We start from the raw sequence: 14,867 nt of genomic DNA, 5'->3' as shown, positions 1-14,867 counted from the left end.
GACAAATTTAGATGGTAAAAGGAGGAAAGCAGGTGTTCCTAGAACCTTATTAAATACTGCTTGACCCTTACTTACAGAATTCTTTCCTCTCCCAAAACCCTGAAAAAACTGCTCATATCATATTTGAGATCATTTTTAACTAATTTTTATAATAACTTTAATCATTAATAAATGGCATTATTATTTAATGATTTTTAATTTTTTTTAATTTAATCGTGACTAATAGCGAATTCATAAATAATGTTAGTATATATGTGAGGATTAATACATATCCATTTATATATAAAAAAAATTTTTTAAATTAAATATTTGTTAATTAAATTATTTAACGGTGTATATAATCATTAAATTGCATAGGGGAGACTGGGGTAAACCCGCTCACAGAGTAAACCCGCTCACTAGCGATTTTACGCCATGAACTCAACTTAAGATGAAGATATTGGTACTGTGAATAGTACTTGACATTCAACTTATATTAACGAACTTTCGTTTAGTTTCATGAACTCAACATAGAATCAGAGACGATCAAATGTTTTTAGAGGTGTCAGAAAAAAAAACGTATTTTGGATTTTTAAGTTTTTCGATTATTATTCTTGAGTATTAATTTATCTGGCAAATTTTTTTTGTTGCCATTGGATGTCCTTCTTCGAAGTACATATATAGTTTTGTCTTATTTTAAAAAGATTTAATTAAATTTATTCTGAAATGTGAGGAATACACTCGGGGTAAAGTCGCTCACGTGAAGTCGGGGTAAAGCCGCTCACTTAGTTTTAAATTTAAAATTTAGAATAAAATAATTTCACGTATTATATTTCAACAATAACACAATTTATGACTTATTAAAACCAAAATTGTAACTACATTTCACTTTCTCTTAATAAAATATAACACTATTTAAATCCATAGTTGTAATTCATGAAATCTATGTTCATTATTTATTAAACCAATTTGTTGTTTATAGAATTGTTTATAAAACTCATAAATTATCAATAATAATTCATACTTAAGACGGGAATAAGACGAACTTTCATATTTAAAAAATAAAACTCTTCCGTCTTGAAAAGATAAGGTGAGCGGGTTTACCCTGGAAAATTGTGATTTCGAAATTTGGTATATGTTTATTAAAAAGTTTCTCTAAGTAAAACTAAAAAATATAAATCAAAAACTCTTTTTAATTTTTTAGTAGAAATCATAAGCTTTCAAATGATATAAATTAACTTGGATTTAGAGAATAATTTCCTAGATTTTAGCCGATCTGAAAAAAAGTGAGCGGGTTTACCCCAGTCTCCCCTACTTATAACTATACAATACAGAAAAATCGGAATAAACGCAAACCTACGAAATAGATAAAATCTAACGCACGCGAGACTTGAACCTACGACCTACGGAACTACGGACTACGAAACTAACGCCCTAACCACTATGCTACGGAACCTAACTGAACACAGACGCTTTATTTTCAGTGACTTGTTGAGTTATTGGTTTTGGTGATTCAATAAAGCATTTATTGACACTAATACACTACAGCAAATAAATAAATTGTTTAATAATAATAACCTACTTTAAACATTCATAAATTAATATTTTTATTATTAAGGGGGGGTCTAAGTTCAATTGAGATATCTAACCTGTAACTAAATTATTAGAAATTTGTCGTCACCCTTTTCTTGAAAACAATAATACTAATTATACTGTTTTCTTTCAGAAATTAATTATTATTAAAAAATACATCATGTGAGTCTTTTTTTTAGTGAAAATTGTAAAAAAATAATAATATTGGTAAATTAAATATGAATGAAAAACCTGCAGTTTGTGAAAAGAGCCTTGTCTCCCTTTTCTTGAAAATAACAAAAGAGAATTATATTTCCATTTATGAAAGTAAATATTAGTCAAAAATACACCATGTGACACTCATTACATGTTAAAATAATGAAAAAACTTTATTTTATATAAATTAAATTACCATTGATTCACAGTAACAGAATGAACGAATATGACAGCTGCAATGTCCCAAACAGTTTCAAAAGAAACCTAAGAGGTGGCGCTAATTGTGAAGTAGTAATAAGATACACAAACGAAAGAAAAATTGCAGTTTTTCGAAATCACTTTTTCACCCTTTTCATGAAAATACTAAAATAAAAATGATTTTTTTTTCTAGGATAATAAATATTGGTAAAAAATATACCAGGTAACACGTATTTGATTTGAAAATTAAAAAAATTTATTTTATGTAAACTGTATTATCTCCTGTAGCAATCGTGACAGCTTATCCAGTTGACATGTGAGTTCGTCATTTTGCCAACGATTGTTATTATAATTATTTACAAATGTGTGAATTAATGTTGTCAAAATTTCAGAAAAGAAACTGAAAAATAAATGTTTTTTTTAGTGAACCTCTTCAAAGTTAAAGTAAGAAAAAGTTTGGAAAGGTAGGGTTATGTCGATTTGTTTATATATATATATATATATATATGTACATAACTTTTTACTTTTTTTTAACAAATTTAATTTTAAATTATGTGATTTTTTAAATAAGTTCATAATTTTCTGGTAGATAAATATAATTATCAACAATGACTTTTTGACAAAACATGTTGTTTACTTTGTTGTTTTCCAGCTATCTGAAGTAAGCTGTCAGGGTGCGGAACCATGTAAGCTGAAAGTTCAAAGGGATACGACTGTCTGTACCAAAAACAAAGTCCGAATTCTCATTATGCCTAATACATAATTTAGAAATGACTAGATACGCGAATCTTCAATAAACTAAATTATATATTGAAAGAAATTCAAAAGTCGGGAATAATCATTTGATATAATCTGCACAATGAAGAATATTAGTTTAAACTAATTCTTTTTCTCAAAAATTTGAAATTATTCTAATTTTTATGTTTGGAATTTCCACTTTACCTACACTTTATTAATTTGAATTCTAATTTAGTAGAATACATATTTAATTGTCCGAATTATAATTTGGCAGAATGTAAATGCGATCGATTTTATATTTTCAAGAAATTCAACTTGACCAAATATCAATTTATAAGAAACACTTTCGTAAAATTGAAATTTATCAGAATTGTAATTTTATAGAATATTAATATTGCCAAATCTAATTTTGGTAGAAATCTTCTTTACCACAATGATCACATGTTCGAATCCTCAAAATTACTAATTTCTTTTTTTTCTAAAATGGATGTAACGTAAATATTTGGCGCGAATTTTAAAATTTTGATTTCTGATTGGTCAATTTTAAAATTCGCGCCAAATATTTACGTTACATCCATTTTAGGAAAAAAAAAGAAATTAGGAATTTTGAGGATTCGAACATGTGCTCATTGTGATAAAGAAGATTTCTACCAAAATTAGATTTGTCAATAATAATATTCTATAAAATTACAATTCTGATAAATTAAAATTCTACGAAAAAGTGTTTCTTATAAATTGATATTCGGTCAAACTGAATTTCTTGCAAATATAAAATCGATTGCATTAACATTCAGCCAAATTATAATTCAGACAATTAAATATTCTACTAAATTAGAATTCAAATTAATGAAATGTAGGTAAAGTTGAAATGCCAAACATAAAAATTAGAATAATTTCAAATTTTTGAGAAAAAGAATTAGTTTAAACTAATATTCTTCATTATGCAGATTATATCAAATGATTATTCCCGACTTTTGAATTTCATTCAATATATAATTTAGTTTATTGAGGATTCGCGTATCCAGTCATTTCTAAATTATGTATTGGGATCTGAAATACTACGATACGCCAACTAGTGAGAGCCTTGTTGTGGTAGCCATCTTTCGTTTCGTCTCTTTCTGATATACGTTCAAGAAAACGATAAAATCCAAGATGGTTGCCACAAAAAGGCTAAGGGGTGGGTCAGTTTCACGTGATTTCAGATCCCAATTAGGCATAATGAGCATTCGGACTTATGTTTTTGGTACAGACGGTCGCATCCCTTCACTTCACTTTGATTTCCTTGTGCTCCATGCACAAGGTTTACTTTTTATTTTTATTTTAATATTATTTAATATTATATTATTATTTTATTTTTTAAACCGGTTTTTCTCGAAAAACCGATTTTCTTTTTTAAACCGGTTTTTCAAGAAATACCGGTTTTATTTTTTAAACCGGTTTTTCAAGAAATACCGGTTTTATTTTTTAAACCGGTTTTTCAAGAAATACCGAATCTAACCGACTTGCGCATTATGCCTGCGCAAAAGTGACATAACGCCAGAACAGAAACAGATAATTGGGAAAGATTAATCTTTTTTGTTTTTATTAGACATACACGGAAAAATGTTTGGGAGAGTATCTGTACCTTTTGGTGCATCGGTTATCCCTGTCTAAAAATTTTACTATTCAATTCACTTCACACTTATTATTTCCTATTGTTTTTATATGAAGTGAAGTTAATTGTTGGATACATTTTTTGAAAGGTATAGCATGTGCACCTTACATTTTTCCGTGTACAGTGATTTTTTTTACTTAACAGATCAATTAAAAAATGTTGTTTTTGAAAAACAACCTGATTTTTGTAATAAACCAAATTTTCTTAAACCAGTTTTCTTTTTAAATAAAATGGTATTTGAAAAAACCGTTTTTTAAATACTCGTATTCAAAAAACGGTTTTTTTAAAAATACCGGTATTTAAAAAAAAACCAGTTTTTTAAAAAATACCGGTATTTAAAAAAAAACCGGTTTAGAAAAAAATACCGGTTTTAAAAAAAAACCGGTTTAAAAAAAAATACCGGTTTTTTAAAAAAACCGGTTTAAAAATAAATACCGGTATTTTTTTAATACCGAAAACCGACTGAAGAACCGGTTTTTTCAAAAACCGAAAACCAGTTATGGATTTTTAATACCGCACAGGCCTAGTACTGACCATTAAGGTGTGTACATATAGCCATCACCTGGTGTAAACGGTCGCATCCCAGTTCAAAATCTAGGATGCATGTCAGTTCCCCAAAATGAAAAGAGCCTAACAACTATTAAGTTGAATTCACAATTAAAGAATTGCAATTTATGACACTGTCATAGTTCTGCAAGTGGAGTAAGAGAGAGAAAACGTAAAATTTGAATTGTCTGACTCTCTTACTTTTATGTGTTACTATGGCAACCTGCAGGCCGGCAGCCGAGGTGTGACCGTACCTTTATGGAGCGTTCAAATCTCTGCAACCTGCCTGGCTGCAGGTTGCCATGGTAACGTACAAGTTTCTCTGCTTTCGGTCGACGTTTTCTGCTCACATGAAATCGCACCCTGAGTTACGTGTAGTTGTGTGCTCCGCTAGTGGTTTAAAGTTAACGTTATTGATGCGTGCGCAACAACATGGTGTTAGATGCGGACGATGGAGTGGATATTATGTTGTACTTCCCGATGGTGTCTGGCATTTTAGACGACAAAAATATTTATTTAGAAAGTCATTTTTAAATAAAGTAATTATTCTTTAGAAATGTTAAAAATGAATTTGTTATTTTTTTTTGTTTAATATAAATGTAAGAGTTTTGATTACGTTCTGGACAAGTTTTTACATAATTAATGGTGTTTTTATCATTTTTACAGATAAAAATTGTAAAAGGTTTACATATTTTATGTTCCTTGTGTAATTAGCAAAAGGGTTTGTCTCTACCAAACCAAACCTACCCGTTTGTTTATCAAAATTTAATGATTTTAAAGTCAAAAACATAATAAAATCGTAACTGTAAACACATTCGCAAATGTAAATGAAAGAAATATTTTGAGAAGGATAGACAATATACCTATCCTTATCTACTTTATTCTTCCATTTTCGTCATCTATATATCCTGCTTTGGACATTACAAAACAAAAGGCTGTGATTGGTTAATAAAATTAACTGGCATGACGAAATTATATTAATTGTATTACCAATCTATAACTTTTTTATCTATGCCTCTGTTTAGAGCTATTGTGTTTATAATAAAACAGAAAGTCAAACAAAAATTTATCGTTTAATTTTGAATACTTTTTAAGTGGATATAAATTAAAAAGAAATCCTAAGGAGTTATTGAAGGATTATATATATAAACAAAAGAATATATTTCTATACAAAAATGACGAAACGTTATAGACCTCCTTCACAAAAAGGCGGCCCTAGACCGCATTCTAGAAAACAAATTTTTGTTAAAAAGTAAGTTAATATTTGCAAATTATACGTATATTAAATTACTATCTTTTTTAAGTGTAATTACAGTTTATGTGTTTTATTGTCAAAATTTTCACTTTTTTCAGATTGTTATAAAAATTGTCGTTAATATAAAGTAACTAATAATTATGCAAACTGAAACCTAACCACAATGTCAATAGTTTATTTCGTTTTTAAAAAATAATTTATAAGTTTTTGAATTAATTGCAAAAAAAAAAGAAATTTTATTTGTACTTTTTCGTACAGATAATTTATCACCATCTTTTTCTACAAATATTATAACTTTCGAACAGTTTAAATTTCAATAGATTGTAAAAAATATTTAATTCCATTTAAGGGAGAAGAATAAAATATTTAACAATAATATTAATAATAATAATTTATTTTTATGACATTGACTATTCTATGTCAAACATATTTTTAAAAAAAATTATTCTTAATTGTAAAAGCCTAAAATTAGAAAATTTAAAGTTGTCGACCACCTTTATTCGAAACTTTTCATCTCTCGAGAAAAAATACATTTTAATCAATTTGAATATAGCTTTGCTGTAGTTTAGGTATTAGTCTGACTTAAAATATTAGCCACATTTGACTAAAAATATTGTACAAAAAGCTATAACTTCTTTCAAAAAAATAAAAAAAGCAATTTTTTATTTATTATTATTTATTCTTATTTTTTTGTTAGATTTATGTGATACTGTTTTGGTAGTTAACTTTTTGAGATAAATAAAACCAATTTTCACAATATAATTTAAAAAGGAACAATATATTCAATTTTATAAAGCAAACAAAATTTTTGGTTTAAAAAAGTTTTTTAAATTTATTTTTTGGTTAAATAATTAAATTTTTGAATGAAGCTTCTATTGCTTTGTTTGATGTTATCAATTTGTTTATTACATCTACTATATTACCAGTTTAGTAAATAGCAAATAAATTAAATAAATATAATTTTTCTCTAAAAGATTTGTCAAAAAATATCTTGAAATAAAACGATTGTACTTGTGAATGAAGATAAAATCACATTAAATTTTGAATTTTTGTTGTTTGGTTGAAAAGAATATAATTTTTAAATAATTAAAATATATTAATGTTCTTAAGTTTTATTTTAAAAAGATATCATTTTAAAAAAAATTCTGATAGATTTTAGTGGCTTAGACGGGATAAATGTTAATTAATACATTTTACAAAATAGAAAAAAATTTTCCACCACTAAAAAAGCAGCACTTATATAATTTTTGTATAGATAGTGTAAAATTAATTAAAATCAGCTAAATAATAATTCGTAAATTATCTGAGAATAATATAATACACAAAAACATATTTATTTAGGTGTAATTAAACATTTCAAAATTGATGACTTTTAACTTTATTGAAATACTAAAAACAATTCGCGCGCTTTAGCGCGCTGCTAACTTCTTACTTACTTTTTTAAATAAAATTAGCAACTTTAAAAATAATTGAATTTAAAAAATTTTTAATTTAAATTTCTGTTGAAGGCACTAAAAAAATTGAAATTTGTAAAAATTATAAATAATTGCAGGAATTCAATTACATATTTTAAAAAGTAATCTAATTCAACTGTATTCAAATTTTTTCTAAAATTCTTGTTAACATCCCAATTATCTTTATAAATAAGAAAATTCTTCCCCAAAGTTCAATTATTTTCAAAAAAAATTCTCATTTCGATGATTTTCAATATCTACTATTTTAATAAAATTTCCCAAAAAGAATTCCAATTATTTAAAAAAAAGTTTAATAAAATTGTATGCAAACATTTTATTATTTTCATAAATAATAAAAATTTGACAGGAATTCAATTATTTACAAGTTTTTTTTATAAATTTCTTTGCAATAATTCTTTTATTTTCACAAATAATAAAAATTCAATTATTTTCATAAAAAATAATTAAAAATTCTAGAAAATAATAATTAAATTGAAATGATAATAAAGAAGTTACAGTTAAGAATATTCTTATAATATTAAATAATGATTTTATCACTCGGTCATCTTTAATTATTATAAAACTAGAAAAAATCGATCACTCCGAGTCAAAGACTTGGAGTAAAAATTAATAATAATTAAATATTTATTTTAAAAAAGAAGTTTTTGATGTTTTCGAATAATTTAACAATGAAATAAATGAACTTTTTTAGTAAAATTTTTTCCTTTATTTTCTAAAAATAAGAAAATTTCGATTTCATTTTCAATGAGAATTTGTAATTGACAAATAGAATTTATAAACATTTTTTTCTTTTATTTTTTGAAAAACTTTGATAATTTTTGAAAAATTTTCTAGTTTTCTATTTCAAATATTATTTTATTGTAAATCATGAAAAAATAGGTATTTTTTCATGATTTACAATTCAATTTGTCAAACAATAATTTTTATAGAAAAAATACAAAAGCATACACAAAAACTAACTTCAAAGTGTGGACAGACAGAATGTAAGAATGAAATATGAAGATTATTATAGTTAAGTACAATTTCTTGATTTGTTTCTGGTCAAGCACATCAAACCATTCTTTTGTATTTATCAAATTTGTTTTCGATTTCACATCATCTAAAAGTTTTTATATTTTATATTTTTAGGAAAATATAAATGTTTGCTGATTGCTATTTTTTACGTTCTTATTTAAAAGTTTTTATTAGGTTAATTAAAAATAACTAAATTCGATACTTTCCTTTTTTAAATTAAAAATTTACTTCTGGAAATAGTATTGCCATACTACTTTTTTTCATTAAGTTTCTAAGCAAACTTTTTATGAGGCTTAGATAGTTTTTCTGGTCAGAATAAAATGTATGTAAACTAACTTTTGAAACACTAAAAAATATTGCGACGTATGAAAAAAGTTGCTAGTTAAACTAAAATAAAACTAGTTAAATATACCACAATTTTTTAGTCAGCAATTCTAATACTTTTAAGTCAGAAGCAGTAGAGCAGATTATCACTTGAATAAAACTTTAATTATAAATTAGATTAAATAGTCAGTTTACAGCAAACCCATGGTTCAAACTAGGTGCGTAAATCCCGTTAAGTTCCGTTTTTTTGAAAAAAGGTCCGTAAAGTCCGTAATCTGATTGAAAATGGTCCGTAAAGTTTGTAAATTGTACCAAATAATTTGGATAATTTTAGAGAAATTACAAATGATTGTAAGAATTCAATTATTTTCAAAAGTAATAAAATTCTTGTCAAAAATTCAATTATGTTCAAAATTTTTTTTAAATTCTTGTCAAAATTTCAATTATCTTTATAGAAATAATAAAATTCTTCTACGAAATTCAATTGTTTTCAAAAATTTTAATGAAATTCTTGGCAAAATTTAAATTATTTACAAACATTTTCCTCAATTCAAAGGTTTTTTTATAGGTATTTATTATTCTAATAAAATTCGTCAAAAGAATTCAATTATTTAAAAATTTATTGATACAAATCTTTAGGAGAATTCAATTTTAAGAATCATGCTATTATTCAATAAATTTTTTATTTTTGTATTTAAATAATTGAATTCTAGTAGAATTTTCTCATTAAAATTTATTTAAAAATGTATTTCAAATAAAATTTTAGATTATAATTGAATATTAACAGCATTACAGCATAAAATCTTTGAAAAATAAAATTTTCCATATTTGTAACTAACAGTTCTGTGGAAAACATTTTTTTAAAAGTTTAATTGCGGATTTTTGTTATATTATTTGTAGTTTTTATTTTCTAATATTTGAAATTTCGTAAAATTTAATATTGTCAACAAATGGATTTGAAAATTGTCAAAGAACTTTTTCGAAAATCATTAAAAATAATCGATTTTAAGAAGAATTTTAGTTAGAAATTCTTGAAAATAATAATTGAATTGATCGTTTTATCACTCGGTCATCTTTAATTATTATGAAACATGAAGAAATCGATCACTCCGAATCGAAGACTTGAAGTTATCGATATCTTCATGTTTTATAGTTATGAAAAATTGAATTTATAGTTTTAGGTAAATTGTTTTCTTATTTGACTCTTACTGGTTATATTTTTGTCAGCAACTGGTCCGTAAAGTCGGTATTTTTAAATACTTTCACTGGTTCGAGCCCTGCAAACCCTTTTCGCAACCTCTGCATTTACTGCTCACTAAATGTAAATCATAGATATAATGACAATTTCTTTAGAATGAACACTACTAAAAAATCAATAAACTTTAATTGATTATTTAAAAGCAAAGTTAGCAGTTTAAATAATAGTAATAATTTAAACTGATTTCAATTTTAAGAGTATTAATGTTTGAATAATTTTTTAATTTTAGGTACACTGAAGAAATGATTTTGTCAATTCCGACATACGAGTATGGTTAGGACGTATAGCTAAAACAGCAATACTGTATTTCTGTTCTTAAAATACAGTATTGGTGTTCTCCACATAGGGGAGACTGGAGTAAATCCGCTCACTTTTTTTCAGATCGGCTAAAATCTAGGAAATTATTCTCTAAATCCAACTTAATTTATATCTTTTGGAAGCTTATGATTTCTACTAAAAAAAAAAACAATTTTCCAGGGAAACCCGCTCACTTAATCTTTTCAAGACGGAACAGTTTTATTTTTTAAATATTAAAGTTCGTCTTATTCCCGTCTTTAGTATGATTTATTATTGATAATTTATGAGTTATATAAACAATTCTATAAACAACAAATTGGTTTAATAAATAATGAACATAGATTTCATGAATTATAACTATGGATTTAAATAGTGTTATATTTTATTAAGAGAAAGTGAAATGTAGTTACAATTTTGGTTTTAACAAGTCATAAATTTAGTTATTGTTAAAATACAATACGTGAAATTATTTTATTCTAAATTTTAAATTTAAAACTAAGTGAGCGGCTTTACCCCGAGTGTAATCCTCACATTTCATAATAAATTTAATTAAATCTTTTTAAAATAAGACAAAACTATATATGTACTTCGAAGAAGGACATCCAATAGCAACAAAAAAAATTTGCCAGATAAATTAAGACTCAAAAATAATGATCGAAAAACTTAAAAATCCAAAATACGTTTTTTTTCTGACACCTCTAAAAACATTTGATCGTCTCTGATTCTATGTTGAATTCATGAAACTAAACGAAAGTTCGTTAATGTAAGTTGAATGTTAAGTACTATTTACAGTACCAATATCTCCATCTTAAATTGAGTTCATAGCGTAAAATCGCTAGTGAGCGGGTTTACCCCAGTCTCCCCTACATATTCAAGTCTCTCACATACATATGGCTGTTCCACACTGCGTATGGTTGAAACAGCAATGTATGTGAGAATTGGCCATATTTATGGCAGTACCATAAATATTTTTTTTCAGTGTATTAAATAAGAATTTTCCTTTCAAGCCCCAGATTTGGTCTTCACCACATTTTAATAGGGTTTCTGGATCATGATTTTACAGTTTTCTACTTTGAAAATAACGTAAACTTATAGTTGATAAAGATGTCTGTTGTTAAAAATTTTAATGATAGAACCTTCAACAACCTTTTGGCAGGACAAGAAAGACTCAGATGAATCCCTCCGAAATCGCTAAATAAAAGTAACATGGATTCAGATAAACAAAAATTAATATATAACGTTGGAAAGGTAAAGAAACAAGCTTTCAGCGCATATAAACATCGAACTTGTAAATTCAAACCCTAGGGCTGGGTAACTTAAAGAAATTAAATTTTCCAAAAATCCACAAGATTTTTAGTTATAGAATGACGAAGCCCGGTTCTGTCGGCAGGACGCTTTTTATTTTCTTTAAAAGACTACATAGCCCTGGTATGTAAATTTAAAAACTCGATATTTACATCATCTGAAAACTTGTTTTATTACCTAACTCACCATACATTTGTTTTTGTATTTATCTGTTTCCATATTAATTTTATAGATCAATTTAGAAAGGACTCGTGACTGAGTATTTTTTATGATGCAGTGAGTTTGATTTTTTTAATTAAATTCCGGGATTTTTTGAAGATCTATAGGACAGAAAAATTCAAAATCACTTCTTTCCCTCCTTGAATCCTATGGAATCTTTTCTTAATGGCTTCTTATAAGAAAATAAACAATTATATTGTTTCCGAGACGAGGAATTATTAATTAGAATTCTGAGACTTTTGGAAAATCCGTGACAAAAAATATTAAAATCACTGCTTCTCGGACTTGAACCTCCTGCAATTTTTTCAAACGGCTTTGGAGATTAAAATAAATAATTATTAAAAGAGAAAATTGCTTTCAAGTAGAGGAATTAACAATTTGTTTGAAATTCCTGCATTTTCGGAAAATCAGTGACAAAAAATATCACTGCTTTTCCCGCTTTGGAATCCTGAAAATTTTTTAAATGGCTTCTGATATTAAAATAAACAATTTTCAATAGAAAAAAACATTTGGAAAAAAAAATTCTTTTTTAATTTTTCCAAACCTTTTTTTATATTTTATTTGTCTTAATAAATGATCTGATGAAAATTTTAAAAGTCGGCAAAGCTAGGGACATTCCTACTTGGGATGGTGTAAATAATTTTTTCAAACTTTTAAATGATAAAAGTATTGACTCAAGACTTTTAAAATTGCCTTAAATATGGATTTGTTATTTAGACATAAAAATTGAATTTAATTAATTATTTATTTTAATTTTTAAATTCTATATCATATTTACGATAAATATTTATATTAATAAAATCGATCAATATTAAAGATTTACTTGGTAAACTTTTAATTGTTACATAAGATCACTGATTAATACAAATATATTTAAATTGTTCCTCCGTGCAAGCAATTTTCCAATTCGCTTTTTTTATGGCTTCATAGAAAACTCATTGCAACTTACAATACTGCTTGTCAAGTGAAAACATCCCTGGTAAAAATTTCGGACTAATTCCGGATTAAATACGGACAGATTAGTACGGATTAGTCCGAAAATTGTACGAAAAAGGTCCGAAAAAGATCCGCGATAGTCTGATATCAATCCGAACGAAAACCTGAATACAAAAACACTCCGGAGTAATCCTGAATGTCTACGAATTCAGTCCGTAATTAGTCCGCAACAATCCGAATTTATGACCAGTGAAGAATTCTTCTAAAACAAGTACGGAATTATCCGATATCAATATGTAAAAAATACGGAATCAGTCCGCAACAATCCATATTCAATCCAATTTAAAGACTTAATCCGGAATGATTTTGTTATAATATTGAATTGGTATATTAAAAACAATTTGTATTAAATGCAGATAAATTCAAACTATAATTATAATTTCGTATGACAAAAACCTGACCAAAACCAGATTAATTCCGGATTTAATAATTTCACATTTGCAAGTTGCGTATTATCAAACTAACTTCGGACTAGATCGAACTAATGCCGGATTCACTGGTTATACACAAACCGCATTGAGTTTGAATGTATCCGGACAAATTCCGAGCGACAAAAACCTGTCCATAAGCAGACTGTTTCGGATTAGCTGCCGATTCACTGGTTAAACCAACCGGATTATTCTGCGTTTACTAGTTGCATATGATCTGACTAACTGCAGACTAATCCGGACTAATTACGGATTCAATAGTTATAAAAAACGGTATTGATTTCAAACTTAATTCATGGTGAAAAAACTCCACAATAAACCGCATTGTTGCAGACAAATTCTGGATTAGTCTGAAATCAGTCCCACTTTTTATTCAGGGTATTTACTTAAGGTAAATAAAATATTTAATTCTGCAGTCAGTTTGTTTTTACAAATTTACTAGTAGGTATTATTAGTTATGTTGTTTCAATATTAAAATTAACACTGATGTGTTAGTTTCTTGTAATTTCTTTTTGTGGCACTTCATAAATTCTATTATGAATTTGAACTTCCATGCGAGCGTGGTATAGTGGTTAGTGTATTCGATTTCGGTGCGATATAATCTTAGATAGGTGTAGGTTCGAATCCCCAAGCGTTAGAAATTGTAAGTTAATGTAAATAAAATTGCGATAGGTAAATCGAAAAATATGATGAATGTAACATAAAGTAATAATAATTAATATGTGTAACTTGTATAATTATTTTTTTTATTAACATTCACTAAATTGTCCGGACTAACTTTTGACTGTTTTGGACTAATTCCGGATTCACTAGTTAAAATTAACTGATTAATTTCGGACTTCATCGGACCAACTCCGGTTTCACTAGTTGTTCACAAACCGTATAGAATTCGGATTTTTCCGGATTAATTGCGGGTGACAAAAACCTAACCGCATAAACCGCATTGTTTCGGACAAATTTCGGATTAGTCCGAAATCTGTCCGGTTTTTTAACCAGGGATACTCTGAACTCTGAATTATTCTTCTTTTAAGCGAAAAATTCCTCTTCGAAAATCCTCTTAAATTTTATACTCGAAATAAAAATATTACTTCTCCTGGGAAATTATTATCTCTTCTTTTAGGAGAAATATTTTCAAGTAGAAAATAAACCTCTTAAAATAAGAGGACGTTTTTTTAGACATATTCTAGAAGAAAATATGCATTAAAATAAGAGGAATCCGCTTAAAACAAGAATATATTTTTTCGATGGAAGACATAGGATTGTCTTTTACCATATAAACGACTATTATTTTAAGAGATTGTTAGAACATAAAAAAGTTAATTAAAAGAAGGGAATTTATCATTCGGTAATTTATATTAAAGGTGAAAGAAGTTAACAATATTTCCGAATCAAT

Source organism: Leptopilina heterotoma, unplaced genomic scaffold (genome assembly GCF_015476425.1).
Source record: "Leptopilina heterotoma isolate Lh14 unplaced genomic scaffold, ASM1547642v1 Lhet_163, whole genome shotgun sequence".
In the NCBI taxonomy this organism is placed as follows: domain Eukaryota; kingdom Metazoa; phylum Arthropoda; class Insecta; order Hymenoptera; family Figitidae; genus Leptopilina; species Leptopilina heterotoma.
The sequence above is the reverse complement of the archived record's forward strand: the minus strand, read 5'-3'. Positions refer to the sequence as shown.